Raw genomic sequence first — 14,043 nt, forward strand, 5'->3', positions numbered from 1 at the left:
AGGCCACCCGTGCGCCCGAATCTGCCGGGAGTTGGAGGGGTCAAGCCACATACAGGGAACCGGATCCCTCAACTAGTAGAAGATTGCAAGTCTCAGCTAGAAACCGGAGGCTGCAGAACTTTATGCCCTGTAGCCACAAGTTCACACCAGTCTCACCGAGAATGTAGCCACATAGGACCCAGGGGATGGAACATACGTCGCCTGCCAAGGCCTGCGAGTACCGGATTGGAGTCACTAGGTGTGAGGTGCAGGGAAGAGGCCAGAGAAAGGACACAGAAGGGGGTCCTGCTAAGTACTCCGGAGCTATCTGGGGGTGGACTGAGCCCTCACTGAGTACGCACAGCACGACGGGGGAGATTGCTCTGGTACCTGTAATCTGGACTGCAACAACTGTGAGTAAAGACCCTGGGACTGCACTATCTTGTCTCTGTGTTCCTTGCTGTGCCATCCCTCACTGCACTGCAACACCCAGCACAACTTGCACAACCACCATCATCCACACACTGCCCTGAAGCTAACTCTTCCTGTAGGGAGTTATACCATCATTGCTGCAAAACCACCAGCTTCTGAGGACTGTTCTGCAGCGGCGGCCCCCTTTAGCCGCACTCCACAGGTGGCGTAGTCAGACTCTTTAATAAAACCCATATATAAATTCCCCTTGGATTGACCGCCCTGGGTCACGGATCGGGTCACCGCCACAGTGACTACAACCCCCAGCATCTACCGGCCCGACACCGGGTACCCCACGGCCCAGGGGGCGCGTCAACTTTGGCGTAGTCGGCAGAATACGGCACCCAACCCGTTATCATCGGGTATTGTGTGCCTAGAGACTGTTTTTCTATAACTGAATGTGGCGCCCGCCCCAGGAGAACGGACGCCATTATGTGCGTGCTCAAAGATGACAAGAAACTACCTCCCATCGTGGGCCAGGTCCCAGAATGGCGCCAAAAGCGGAGCCCGCCCCAAACAGCAGTGGTCATGTATGCGAGTGTGTCCATCAAAGCGGGGGGGCTGACCCTAAGAGTGACCAACAGCAGACTGCCATGGGACCGCCCCCAAAAGGGGAGAGGAGAAAAGAACACTGGAAGACAGGGTGTGGCCTCGGCCAGTCTAGGCAGACCACACCCGGCAGGCAACATGGAGGGAAGTGAAACCGGAGTCCCTGCCAGCGGCTTGCTACGACCGGAGCTGCCCCTCACCCTGGAGGAGGTGGTCTCCAAGTTATCCCAGGAGGATGCGGATTTCCTCCACGCCGCGATGCAAGAAGTAAGTTGGCGGATGGAAGTGGCCCTGCAAGCTGCGATCGCTACCTGGAAAGCGGAGCTGGTGGAGAAGTTGGCGACCCAGCAGCGGACGGCGCTGCTAGTGATCGGCGGCGCCCAAGCCCCAGCGAAGCTTCTCATGGATCGGTAGGTGATAGGCCGAGCTGAAGCGGTCGCGGGAGCAGGTAGGAGTGGTGTCCCTGTCCCGGACGCAGCTGGCTCTGCACCGTCCCTGGTCCCCCTGCCGGAACCGCTTATCCCGGGCGCTCACACCCCAGACTTGTACCCTGGTGATCACGTTATCTACACCAGGCACAGAGGTGAGAGGGGCTGGCATGCCCTGAATGTCCACAGGGTGGAGACAAAGAGCAGTTCTTCACCCTACAGCGCTGAAGACCTGGCTGGGTCAGCTTGGGTGGACCAGAGCTTCCCCGGAGGGAGCACCCTTACTGAAGCACAGTAAGTGGGACTGAACTGTTACAGTAAATAGTTACCCGTCAGGGTGCAGAAAAAGTTATGTACCGGTTTTCTTTTGAAGATATATATATATATACCAGTTGATCCAGTTACCCGTAAGGGTGTAAAGACAATTAGCCTGTGGAAGGTGAACAGCTAAAAACTCTCCATTGTACATAGTTGCACTTCTTAAAGTGCCCCCTATTGGTTTTATATTAATGCAACCTATGTCCTCAGAACAAAAACCCGTTGGAGGTGGCCGAAGACGTGGTCCAACACTTGGATCATCTATGCCCTGCAGCCACCCCAGGGACTCCGTTGAGGGTTTTGGATGGGTCCCTCATGTTCGTGTTTGCTAGTTTGCACCTTACTAAAGAATGGATGCCTGGTTGCAAATTGCACTGTGACCAGTTGACAAAAGTTTTATATGAAGAATGTGTTGCCAAGAAAAATGTTTTGATATGATAAATGCTTGATATGAGAAAAATGTTTTAGATGTGAAAGATGTGTTTATACCAGTGAAAAGAGTTTAATAATGTTTTATATATGTGAAGAAAGTTTTATAATATTACTGAAAGAGAAAATGTACCAGTACGTTAAAGAAAAAGAGTCTACCATAGACGGAAGAAATGTTATATTCCTAGTTTTCTATGTGATGCAACAAAAATTTTGCATGTCTGTAAAATACTTTGTCTTTTACTCTATTCCAGCCCGTTGACGTGCTGTGTTTTACTTGGGAGGGGGGGGGGGGTGTGGCGCCCCTGAGGGTTCAGTCGCCACAGAGGTACTGCATCTCACCCAGAGGTGTGGTATCTCACCCTCAGGTAAGGAAGGAGTACAGCTCAGGACCCTAACACCTGCATCCAACACATACCCGCGGGGCAGGGTGAGATTGCTCCTAAGGGAGAGCACAGTCCCAGGTTCCCTAGCTGGCGGGACGGGACTATGTAGTGGGAGTGGGTGGAGAAGGTAGCTTAGGGGAGCACATGACAGAGAGAGTATAAATAGGAAACCATCTTAGTTCAGGCAGTCAGTCAGAGGAGGAGAAGTGACAGGAGCAGAGGCTGTGTATGAGCTCTGCTCCGGAGGCGGGCCTAGCCTGTGAGGCCCAGGACTGAAGGAGAAGGAGAGAGGAGAGGGAGCAGGAAAGCTCCAGGAAGAAGGGATCCCAGGGGTGCGGGCAGTGCTAGAGGCCACCCGTACGCCCGAAACTGCCGGGAGGTGGAGGGGTCAGGCCACATACAGGGAACCGGATCCCTCAACTAGTAGAAGATTGCAAGTCTCAGCTAGAAACCGGAGGCTGCAGAACATTATGTCCTGTAGCCACAAGTCCACACCAGTCTCACCGAGAAGGTAGCCACATAGGACCCAGGGGACGGAACATACGTCGCCTACCAAGGCCCGCGGGTACCGGATTGGAGTCACTAGGTGTGAGGTGCAGGGAAGAGGCCAGAGAAAGGACACAGAAGGTGGTCCTGCTAAGTACTCCGGAGCTATCTGGGGGTGGACTGAGCCCCTCACTGAGTACACACAGCACGACGGGGGAGATTGCTCTGGTACCTGTAATCTGGACTGCAACAACTGTGAGTAAAGACCCTGGGACTGCACTATCTTGTCTCTGTGTTCCTTGCTGCGCCAGCACTCACTGCACTGGAACGCCCTGCACAACCACCATCATCCACACACTGCCCTGAAGCTAACTCTTCCTGTGGGGAGTTATACCATCATTGCTGCAAAACCACCAGCTTCAGAGGACTGTTCCGCAGCGGCGGCCCCCTTTAGCCGCACTCCACAGGTGGCGTAGTCAGACTCTTTAATAAAACCCATATACAATTTCCCCTTGATTGACCGCCCTGGGTCATGGACCGGGTCACCGCCACAGAGACTACAACCCCCAGCATCTACCGGCCCGACACCGGGTACCCCATGGCCCAGGGGGCACGTCGCTTAGTCATGCCTCATCCTACCCATGCTCTGCCGCTTTGGTGGGACTGGCATAAAATCATCAAAAGTCAGTTGCGCAATTTTTTTGTGACATTTGAAGATGTTTTACCCCATAAAATTGACAAAAACACCTTCATAAATTAGGTCCATTTATTCAGATACTCATTGGCTATTTTCTTACACCTATTTATGACTCCAGAGTCTTTACACTGTTTAGTGGCATATGTGAGGTATTGAAGATCAGCTCCTATTGACCCAATGAAAAAAATATAAAAGTACTGGAAAAACTCTTTAAAGCACCACTCCAGCAGGTTTTTTTTGTAAAGCCCTGGATTGGTGCTTTAAACCTGTGGTCCCAGCCTGTAGTCTTATGATCACCCTCCGGCGCCATCTTGTGAACACAGCTTCTGAATGACCGGAAATCAGAAGCTACGTCACAAGTTCTCAATGCAAGTCTATGAGAGCCAGAATGAGACTCTCATAGACTTGTATTGAGTTTTGACCTCCGGCTCGCTCCATGAAACACTAGCAGCCAGCAGGCCACAAACTCACGGAGACCGATGGGAGCAGCAGCGGTAACTGATGAAGACCCTGGAAGGTGAGTATAAGACAGGGGGCAGGGGACTTAGATTTTAAGCACAACTCCAGCAGTAAAATAAAAAAAAAACGCTGGAATTGTTCTTTAAGAGCATTAGTAACCTTGACTGTGTCTAAAGTCATGAAACGAATCCGTGAGCACTAACGTAGGTAATTGGTGTACAGGCTGCATATCTATTTTTTTGCCATTTTTTAGCAATGTTTTAATACTATAATCGGTTCTTTTTGTAACAGAATTAAATTAGTAACCAAAGCGTTATCAGAGTTATCTCTTGTGATTTCTGATCTCAAACATCTTGCTCAGAATGTGTAGTGAAAAGATGTGAAGGTTTCAGCTTCTGTCATGACAGACCAGTGTGCACATCTTACTGGAAATCTTTTAGTGACCTCTAGTGAGAAAAATGATTAACAGCAGTCTGTTTTTCAATCTTCTCTGCATTGTTTTTCTATGCTGCCTTCATTACACATATCCCTCAAGAAGGATTAGAAAAAATGCTGGACTTTGGCAGAAGTAATATGTCAATAATGTAGGGAAGATTATGTCAATCACACATTAATTAAACTGCCATATATCCGCCCAGACAATGAATGGCTGACCATTCGGAAGATTTACAATAATACCTACAGAAAAAAACCGAACTAGAAGGTCATATAGAGACAGGACTAAGTGTATACAAATAAAAAACCCTTTATTTACAACCATGGTTATCATTTATTATGCATAAACCAAAAATCAGATCATATATTTGGTCCTTTATGGATACCAATAGTGTGAATTTCTCTCTTGCATAGATGTGCTGTGAATTCAGCATGTGCTCAGGTGACCAATATGACACAGGCTTCTCAGACACTTGGCCACAGTTACTGATTCCTATGTGATCTTAAGCCCCCTTACACAGTTATACAGTAATCCCCTTTACGTATAACCTGACATAGGGTACAATTGATTTTGTATTACAGTAAACTGATTTTTGGGATTATGCATAATAAATTATTTGCCTGTGGGACAGCAATATATTAGACTCATGGTCACTATACAGTTATATGAAAAAGTTTGGGCACCCCTATTAATCTTAAGCTTAATGTTTTATAAAAATTGGTGTTTTTGCAACAGCTATTTCAGTTTGATATATGTAATAACTGTTGGACACAGTAATGTTTCTGCCTTGAAATGAGGTTTATTGTACTAACAGAAAATGTGCAATCTGCATTCAAACAAAATTTGACAGGTGCATAAGTATGGGCACCTCACCAGAAACGTGACATTAATATTTAGTAGATCCTCCTTTTGCAAAAATAACAGCCTCTAGTCGCTTCCTGTAGCTTTTAATGATTTCCTGGATCCTGGATGAAGGTATTTTTGACCATTCCTCTTTACAAAGCAATTCCAGTTCAGTTAAGTTTGATGGTTGCCGAGCATGGACAGCCCTCTTCAAATGATCCCACAGATGTTCAATGATATTCAGGTCTGGGGACTGGGATGGCCATTCCAGAACATTGTAATTGTTCCTCTGCATGAACGCCTGAGTAGATTTGGAGTGGTGTTTTGGATCATTGTCTTGCTGAAAGATCCATCCCCTGCGTAACTTCAACTTTGTCACTGATTCTTGAACATTATTGTCAAGAATCTGCTGATACTGAGTGGAATCCATGCGTCCCTCAACTTTAACAAGATTCCCGGTGCCGGCATTGGCCACACAGCCCCAAAGCATGATGGAACCTCCACCAAATTTTACTGTGGGTAGCAAGTGTTTTTCTTGGAATGCTGTGTTTTTTTGCCGCCATGCATAACGCCTTTTTGTATAACCAAACAACTCAATCTTGGTTTCATCAGTCCACAGGACCTTCTTCCAAAATGAAATTGGCTTCTCCAAATGTGCTTTTGCATACCTCAGCCGACTCTGTTTGTGGCGTGCTTGCAGAAGCGGCTTCTTTCGCATCACTCTCCCATACAGCTTCTCCTTGTGCAAAGTGCGTTGTATAGTTGACCGATGCACAGTGACACCATCTGCAGCAAGTTGATGCTGCAGCTCTCTGGAGGTGGTCTGAGGATTGTCCTTGACTGATCTCACCATTCTTCTTCTCTGCCTTTCTGATGTTTTTCTTGGCCTGCCACTTCTGGCCTTAACAAGAACTGTCCCTGTGTTCTTCCATTTCCTTACTATGTTCCTCACAGTGGAAACGGACAGGTTAAATCTCTGAGACAGCTTTTTGTATCCTTCCCCTGAACAACTATGTTGAATAATCTTTGTTTTCAGATCATTTGACAGTTGTTTTGAGGAGCCCATGATGCCACTCTTCAGAGGAGATTCAAACAGGAGAACAACTTGCAAGTGGCCACTTTAAGTAGCTTTTCTCATGATTGCATACACCTGGCTATGAAGTTCAAAGCTCAATGAGGTTACAAAACAAAAAAAAGTGCTTTAGTAAGTCAGTAAAAAGTAGGTATGAGTATTTAAAACAAGAAAATGATAAGGGTGCCCATACTTATGCACCTGTCAAATTTTGTTTGAATGCAGATTGCACATTTTCTGTTAGTACAATAAACCTCATTTCAAGGCAGAAACATTACTGTGTCCAACAGTTATTACATATATCAACCTGAAATAGCTGTTGAAAAAACACCAATTTTGATAAAACATTAAGCTTAAGATTAATAGGGGTGCCCAAACTTTTTCATATAACTGTATGTGATGACATGTTCATATAAAGGGAATTATGTAACACTATGTGGATCTATTTTTTATATGATTCAATACCACATTTGTTTTACTCTCTAGTCATTGTTTATATACAGTGGTGGCCAAAAGTATTGGCACCCCTGCAATTCTGTCAGATAATACTCAGTTTCTTTCTGAAAATGATTGCAATCACAAATTCTTTGGTATTATTATCTTCATTTAATTTGTCTTCAATGAAAAAACACAAAAGAGAATGAAGCAAAAATCAAATCATTGATCATTTCACACAAAACTCCAAAAATGGGCCAGACAAAAGTATTGGCACCCTCAGCCTAATACTTGGTAGCACAACCTTTAGCCAAAATAACTGTGAACAACCGCTTCCCGTAACCATCAATGAGTTTTTTATTTCTTATAGTATTGGTGGCCAATACTTTTGGCCACCACTGTACACTGCTCAAAAAAATAAAGGGAACACTTAAACAACAGAATATAACTCCAAGTTAATCAAACTTCTGTGAAATTAAACTGTCCACTTAGGAAGCAACACTGATTGACAATCAATTTCACATGCTGTTGTGCAAATGGAATAGACAATAGATGGAAATTTTTGGCAATTATCAAGACACCCTCAATAAAGGAGTGGTTCTGCAGGTGGGGACCTCAGACCACATCTCAGTACCAATGCTTTCTGGCTGATGTTTTGGTCACTTTTGAATGTTGGTTGTGCTTTCACTCTCGTGGTAGCATGGAACGGACTCTACAACCCACAGAAGTTGCTCAGGTAGTGCAGCTCATCCAGGATGGCACATTAATGCAAGCTGTAGCAAGAAGGTTTGCTGTGTCTGTCAGCGTAGTGTCCAGAGGCTGGAGGCGCTACCAGGAGACAGGCCAGTACACCAGGAGACGTGGAGGAGGCCGTAGGAGGGCAACAACCCAGCAGCAGTACCGCTATCTCCACCTTTGTGCAAGGAGGAACAGGAGGAGCTCTGCCAGAGCCCTGCAAAATGACCTCCAGCAGGCCACAAATGTGCATGTGTCTGCACAAACGGTTAGAAACTGACTCCATGAGGGTGGTATGAGGGCCCGACGTCCACAGATGGGGGTTGTGCTCACAGCCCAACACCGTGCAGGACACTTGGCATTTGCCACAGAACACCAGGATTGACAAAGTCGCCACTGATGCCCTGTGCTCTTCACAGATGAAAGCAAGTTCACACTGAGCACATGTGACAGACATGACAGAGTCTAGAGACGCCGTGGAGAGCGATCTGCTGCCTGCAACATCCTTCAGCATGACCTATTTGGCAGTGGGTCAGTAATGGGGTGGGGTGGCATTTCTTTGGAGGGCCGCACAGCCCTCCATGTGTTCACCAGAGGTAGCCTGATTTCCATTTGGTACCGTGATGAGATCCTCAGACCCCTTGTGAGACCATATGCTGGTGAGATTGGCCCTGGGTTCCTCCTAATGCAGGACAATGCCAGACCTCATGTGGCTGGAGTGTGTCAGCAGTTCCTGCAATATGAAGGCATTGAAGCTATGGACTGGCCTGCCCATTCCCCAGACCTGAATCCGATTGAGAACATCTGGGACATCATGTCTTGCTCCATCCACCAACGTCACGTTGCACCACAGACTGTTCAGGAGTTGGCGGATGCTTTAGTCCAGGTCTGGGAGGAGATCCCACAGGAGACCATCCGCAACCTCATCAGGAGCATGCCCAGGCGTTGTAGGGAGGTCATACAGGCACGTGGACGCCACACACAATACTGAGCCTCATTTTGACTTGTTTTAAGAACATTACATCAAAGTTGGATCAGCCTGTAGTGTGTTTTTTAACTTTAATTTTTGGGGTGACTCAAAATCCAGGCCTCCATTGGTTAATAAATTTGATTTCCATTGATGATTTTTGTGTGATTTTGTTGTCAGCACATTCAACTTTGTACAGAACAAATTATTCAATGAAAATATTTCATGCATTCAGATCTAGGATTATTTGAGTGTTCCCTTTATTTATTTGAGCAGTGTATGTTATGACCTAGGTCTGGGTTTTAACAATTTTATATATTTGTGTGTGTGCACTCCATAACCATGGAATTCAGCTGTTTTCAGAGTAAAAAAATATTTTTTTCTGTTGCTAGCCAGAGTACAACAAATATTTTTTTCTGTCACAAACGTGATAGAGTCTGCTACAAGCCAACTAGTCCATTCGTGGCGGTGAAATTAAGCTGTGTGTAGACTGGGTAAACAAACTATTTTTTTTTCTGTTGCTAACAAGAGTAAAAAAATATTTTTTTTTTGTGACAAACAAGGAGGGGACTGGAGACAAGCACTGCTAGGGGGAAGCCCCCCATGACCGGGATTGGCCTGGAGGTTTCCCCTTTTAAAAGTGGTGGTTATGGGGATTGGATAGTGGGAAGTTTGGGGGGCGGGCAGTGGGAATGGCGGTTATAAAGGGAAAAGTGCAGGAAAACCACCATTCCCTGAGGAGCAGCAAAACAGGAATTACCTTAAAATGTAATCCGTGGAATCCCTGGTGGTCCGTCTGAGAGACGTCGCCCGATCACACAGCGATGGATGGCTCCAGGCCCAACTGTCTGCTCTGCTTGGAGCAGCTGGGAACCAGGAGCCGCCGTCAGGAGCAGGGAGTAGGAGCAGGAGGACCCAGCCCCCGGAGAGACTGTCACCGGAGGTATCAACGCGCAACAGGCGCAGGCTCCGGAGCCCCTCCGCGGACCCTGCGGGGGGCGAGAGTGATGGCGCAGTCCCTTCCCACCATGCTCGCCCCTGCAGGAGTCTAGCCAGCCGGCCTGTTGGCGCAGCACAGCGGGTATTGCGGCCCGCGCCGGAAGTCGGGGCCGCGCTGGAAGTGACGGCCCCACCGGAGGTGCGGCCTGCGGGAGCAGCGCTGCCGGTGCCGGAGGTCCGGGCCCCGGCAGACCGGCGCATGCGCACTGCAGCCGGTCCGAGCAGGCCTGATTTAAAGTGTGGAGGGAGCCAATACTGCAGGAGAGGGACCAGGAGGAACGGAGGAGGCGCACACCATGCGGCAGGCACCACTGGCGATGCTCCTGTCGGGGTGCCTGCTGGGAGGAGCACCAGGAGATTAGGACGGCAGGCATCCATGGGCAGGCAGTCCAGGGAACCCCTGCTGCCTGGCTCATTTGGAGGACATGGGGCAGAGGTAGAGGCGGGCAGCGACACCGCGTTGCCCAGCAGCGTTCGTCCTGGCAGTGCGGACCAGGCCCGTGCGTCTGAACAGCGGGTTGGTCAAGGGCATCCCCCATGGGAGCCTGGTTACCAGGTCAGGATGTATTGCCACAGTCTAGTTACGGTGTAGTTGGGTCTGCGGCGGGTACAGAGGTAGCATCTCTGGGTGTTTCAGTGTCGGTTCAGACGGAAAAAGACAAAGGGGATACGGTGAAGCTGGATGACAGGGCAAAGGGTGAGGTGTATGTGTGCTTTGAGGGGCCACTGGGGGCGCATTTAAAAAAAGAGGTGAGAAAATTTAGCGTGATGAGTATGTCGAAATTTTCTCCCTCCTTCCCTTGGAGAAGTTTAATTTGGATAAGGGGAAGAAGGATGACAGCAAAAAGGAGGAGGAGGAGAAGCGCAGGTGGCGCTTTATCCCTCAGACATTTGTAAATTGGCTTCAAGCTTTTGCTATATTAGCTAGTGTCATTGGGGAGAAGTTTCCTGAGAATTGCTCGGGTTTATTTTGTTATTTAGATGCTATTAGGGAAGCGCATCGTACTTACGGGGGTCAGACATGGCTGAGGTATGACGAGCAATTCAGGCAGAGGAAGGCGGTGCGACCGGAGATCAAGTGGGATCAGAAGGATATTGGCCTTTGGTTGAAAGTGATGGCCCCGGCTAGATACGGGCAGTCCTTTCATGGGAGCGGAGGGAGCGTGAGTCAACTGGCAGGACAAGGCGGCGGTAGTCAGGGAGCACAGGGAGGAAAAGAGAAGTCTGGAATGTGCTGGCAATTTAATAATGGCCAGTGCAAATACGGGAACAGCTGTAAGTTTAAACATGTGTGTTCCCATTGCAATGGGAGCTCCCACGGGGCCTCAAGATGCTTTAGGAAAGGAAAAGGAAAGCTGTCTGTGGGTACCGGTCAAGGGGGTGACTGAATCTGCTAGGGATGGCCCCCTTTCTAAGTCGATATCCTGATCAATTGAAGGCTACGGTTATTAGTAATGTTTTTTTGGAAGGTTTCAGTATCCCACCACCTGATCATAAAGTTCCTTTCTCTGTTAAGAATTTGAGGTCTGCTTTGTTGCATCCGGAGGTGGTCAGTGCTAAGTTGTCAAAGGAAGTTGAGTTAGGTCGTATGGCTGGGCCGTTTGAGAATCTGCCGGTTGAAGGGGTGATCATTTCTCCTTTAGGGGTAGTGCCTAAGAAGGAGCCGAATAAATTTCGCTTGATTCAGCATTTGTCGTATCCGTTTCTCGGTCAATGACGGGATCGCGTCAGAATTATGTTCGGTAGAATATACCTCATTTGATACAGCGGTGTGATGGGTGCGCAGGTATGGGCCTGCGTCATTGTTAGCTAAAACCGACATTGAATCAGCTTTTAGGTTACTCCCGGTTCACCCTGCAAGCATTCCGTTATTGGGTTGTTTTTGGAACAAAGGTTATTATCTGGATAGGTGTTTGCCTATGGGTTGCGCGATTTCATGTTCATTGTTTGAAACTTTTAGTACTTTTCTGGAATGGGTGGTCAGGGAGGTTGCAGGTGTGCAGTCCGTTATTCATTACCTGGATGATTTTTTGTTCATAGGTCCTCCAGACTCATTGGTTTGTCATAATTTGTTAGCAGCCATGGTGTGGGTGGCAGATCGTTTTGGTGTTCCTTTGGCAAAAGGAAAAACTGAAGGTCCTTGTACTGTATTGAGTTTTTTGGGAATACTGATTGATGCGGACAGAATGGAGTGTCGATTGCCCGAGGATAAATTGTCATTGCTCCTGCAGGAGGTCGAGCGAATCGGTAAATTGCGCAAGGTGACATTGAAGGAGCTGCAGTCGCTGTTAGGGAGATTGAACTTTGCCTGTAGGATTATGCCTATGGTCAGAATATTTTGTCGCAGGTTGGCAAAGGCAACAGCAGGTGTACGGGCATCGCATCATTTTATTCGTTTGAATAGAGAGCACAGAGAGGATTTGTTGGTGTGGAAAAATCAACATATGTGAAGATACATTTAGATGAATGCCCAATAAATCTTGAAAAATGTGGTATGTTTGTTTGGAAGGAGCCTGGATAGCTTAGTCGGTAGAGCATCAGACTTTTAATCTGATGGTCCAGTGTTCAAGTCCCTGTTCAGATGTTAAGTTTTTAAATCTCAACCTATCACTTTGTATTGTTTAAATCTCAGCTTGTGCTTGAAGACTAGTTGCATTCTTAATGCACTTGTTTGACATGAGGAATAAAATGCTCTTTTACACTAGAGAAAAAAACAAAAAACATGTCTTTGAATATGTCCAAACGCACGACGAATCATTGATTATGTGCTTGGTTTTGGCTTAGAACAGTCATATTGAATGATAATTTTTCTGAGTATAATTAAATATGGACAGAGACATTTTTTTGAAAATGTTGCAAAAGTGCTCCATGGCCTGGATAGCTCAGTCAGGAAAGCATCCGTCTTTTAATCTGAGAGTCCATTATTTACGTCATTGTTCAGTTTTGAGGCTTTTTAATAGAGTTGAGCCACCCCCGTAGTGTTCGAGTTCGGTTCGGTTCGTCGAACACCATTAAAACCAATGGCAGGCAAGCAAAAACACATAGAAACACATAGAAAACACCTTCAAAGGTGTCCAAAAGCTGACAAACTGCTCAGAAGACTCAACTAACACATGGAAAAGTGACAAGTACATATAGTCATGCAAAAAGAAAAGAGGTGGAGGAGTAAAAGGAGAGGGAGACACAGATATAGGCATGTCATGCCCTTCTAAAACCAAAAAAGTGCGAAGCTGACACGGCCAGTCCGTTCCTGCCCGTGCGACCTCCGTGTCGCCCGTTTTGTACCAGAGCTGCGGTGGACCCTGACGGCCAGCCCCCCTCTCCCAATACTGGTGCCTGTCTGCTGGTGGGTCGAGCGAGCCCCCCTGCGGTGGAGGCAGGTCTAAGCTTTTTAATTTAAATTGTCTCTGTAATTTGAATGAGTACACTTTAAATCCTTTTACAAGGATCTATTGGAGGGCAAGTCTGATGCCAGCAGCTGCGGGAATTCCAGCTCCAGTAGCATCCACTAAAGCTGCTGCAGTTAAAAAGATTTTATAAGGATTGAGCTTGGCGGTCCACCGCAAGGCGTCCTACCGCCAGTCCCAGCCCCTGTGCCTTGGGGTGCCTCCCCGATCCTCTTCACTGAGTGTCCTGGGGGCCCGAAGCATTTCCTTTGAAAAAATTAAGTGTCCAAGCTACAGGTGGTGTAGCTTGCTTAACAGGTGGGATAATCCGCTGACTAGCAGACACTGCTACTAGGTCCAAATTATTTCCTGGGCTAGATGCAGTTAAAAATTTGTAATTGGATCTACAGGCGGTGGATACTCCTCTGACTAGCAGACACTGTTACTAGGCCCAAAGTTTTGCCTGGGCTAGATGCAGTTAAAAATTTGTAATTAGATACTCTTGTTGGATAGTGAGAAAGCATCCATAGAGTCTACTGGCACGCCATATATTATTCTCTTAAAAAGCTTGGGGTAGGGGTCTAGGGGACCCTTTTATAGCCAAAATCATGGCCCTGTATCGCAATCCGTCAGCTAGGCTGAAGATAAATGGAACATTTTCATCACCTTTCATAATCACCAATGGGACAAGGCAGGGATGTCCTCTGTCCCCTCACTTATACATCCTAGTGATGGAGCACCTGCTCTCATAAATTCGCGATAACCCCAATATTAGGTGGATTGAGGTGGGAGGCACCGAGTACAAGTGCTCTGCATTTGCTGATGATGTCCTAGTGTATATCACTCAACCACATATATCCATCACTGCTGTTATGGCTGAAATAGATCACTTTGGTACATGGTCAAATTTTAAAATCAGTGTAGCGAAGTCTGAGGCCCTCGATGTCTCGCTCCCCAAATCCATACAG

The 14,043-nt window shown here is 47.3% G+C and overlaps 1 non-coding gene across 1 annotated transcript; it reads left to right on the forward strand.

The window, feature by feature from the left end:
* The first annotated feature begins 12,200 nt into the window (after positions 1 to 12,200).
* On the forward strand, positions 12,201 to 12,273 carry TRNAK-UUU (transfer RNA lysine (anticodon UUU)). The gene has a single exon. It is a non-coding gene; the product is annotated as a tRNA-Lys (tRNA).
* The last annotated feature ends 1,770 nt before the right edge of the window (positions 12,274 to 14,043 follow it).

Source organism: Phyllobates terribilis, unplaced genomic scaffold, assembly GCF_046119375.1.
Source record: "Phyllobates terribilis strain yellow unplaced genomic scaffold, ASM4611937v1 Scaffold_1__5_contigs__length_1240528914, whole genome shotgun sequence".
NCBI classification, from domain to species: Eukaryota; Metazoa; Chordata; class Amphibia; order Anura; family Dendrobatidae; genus Phyllobates; species Phyllobates terribilis.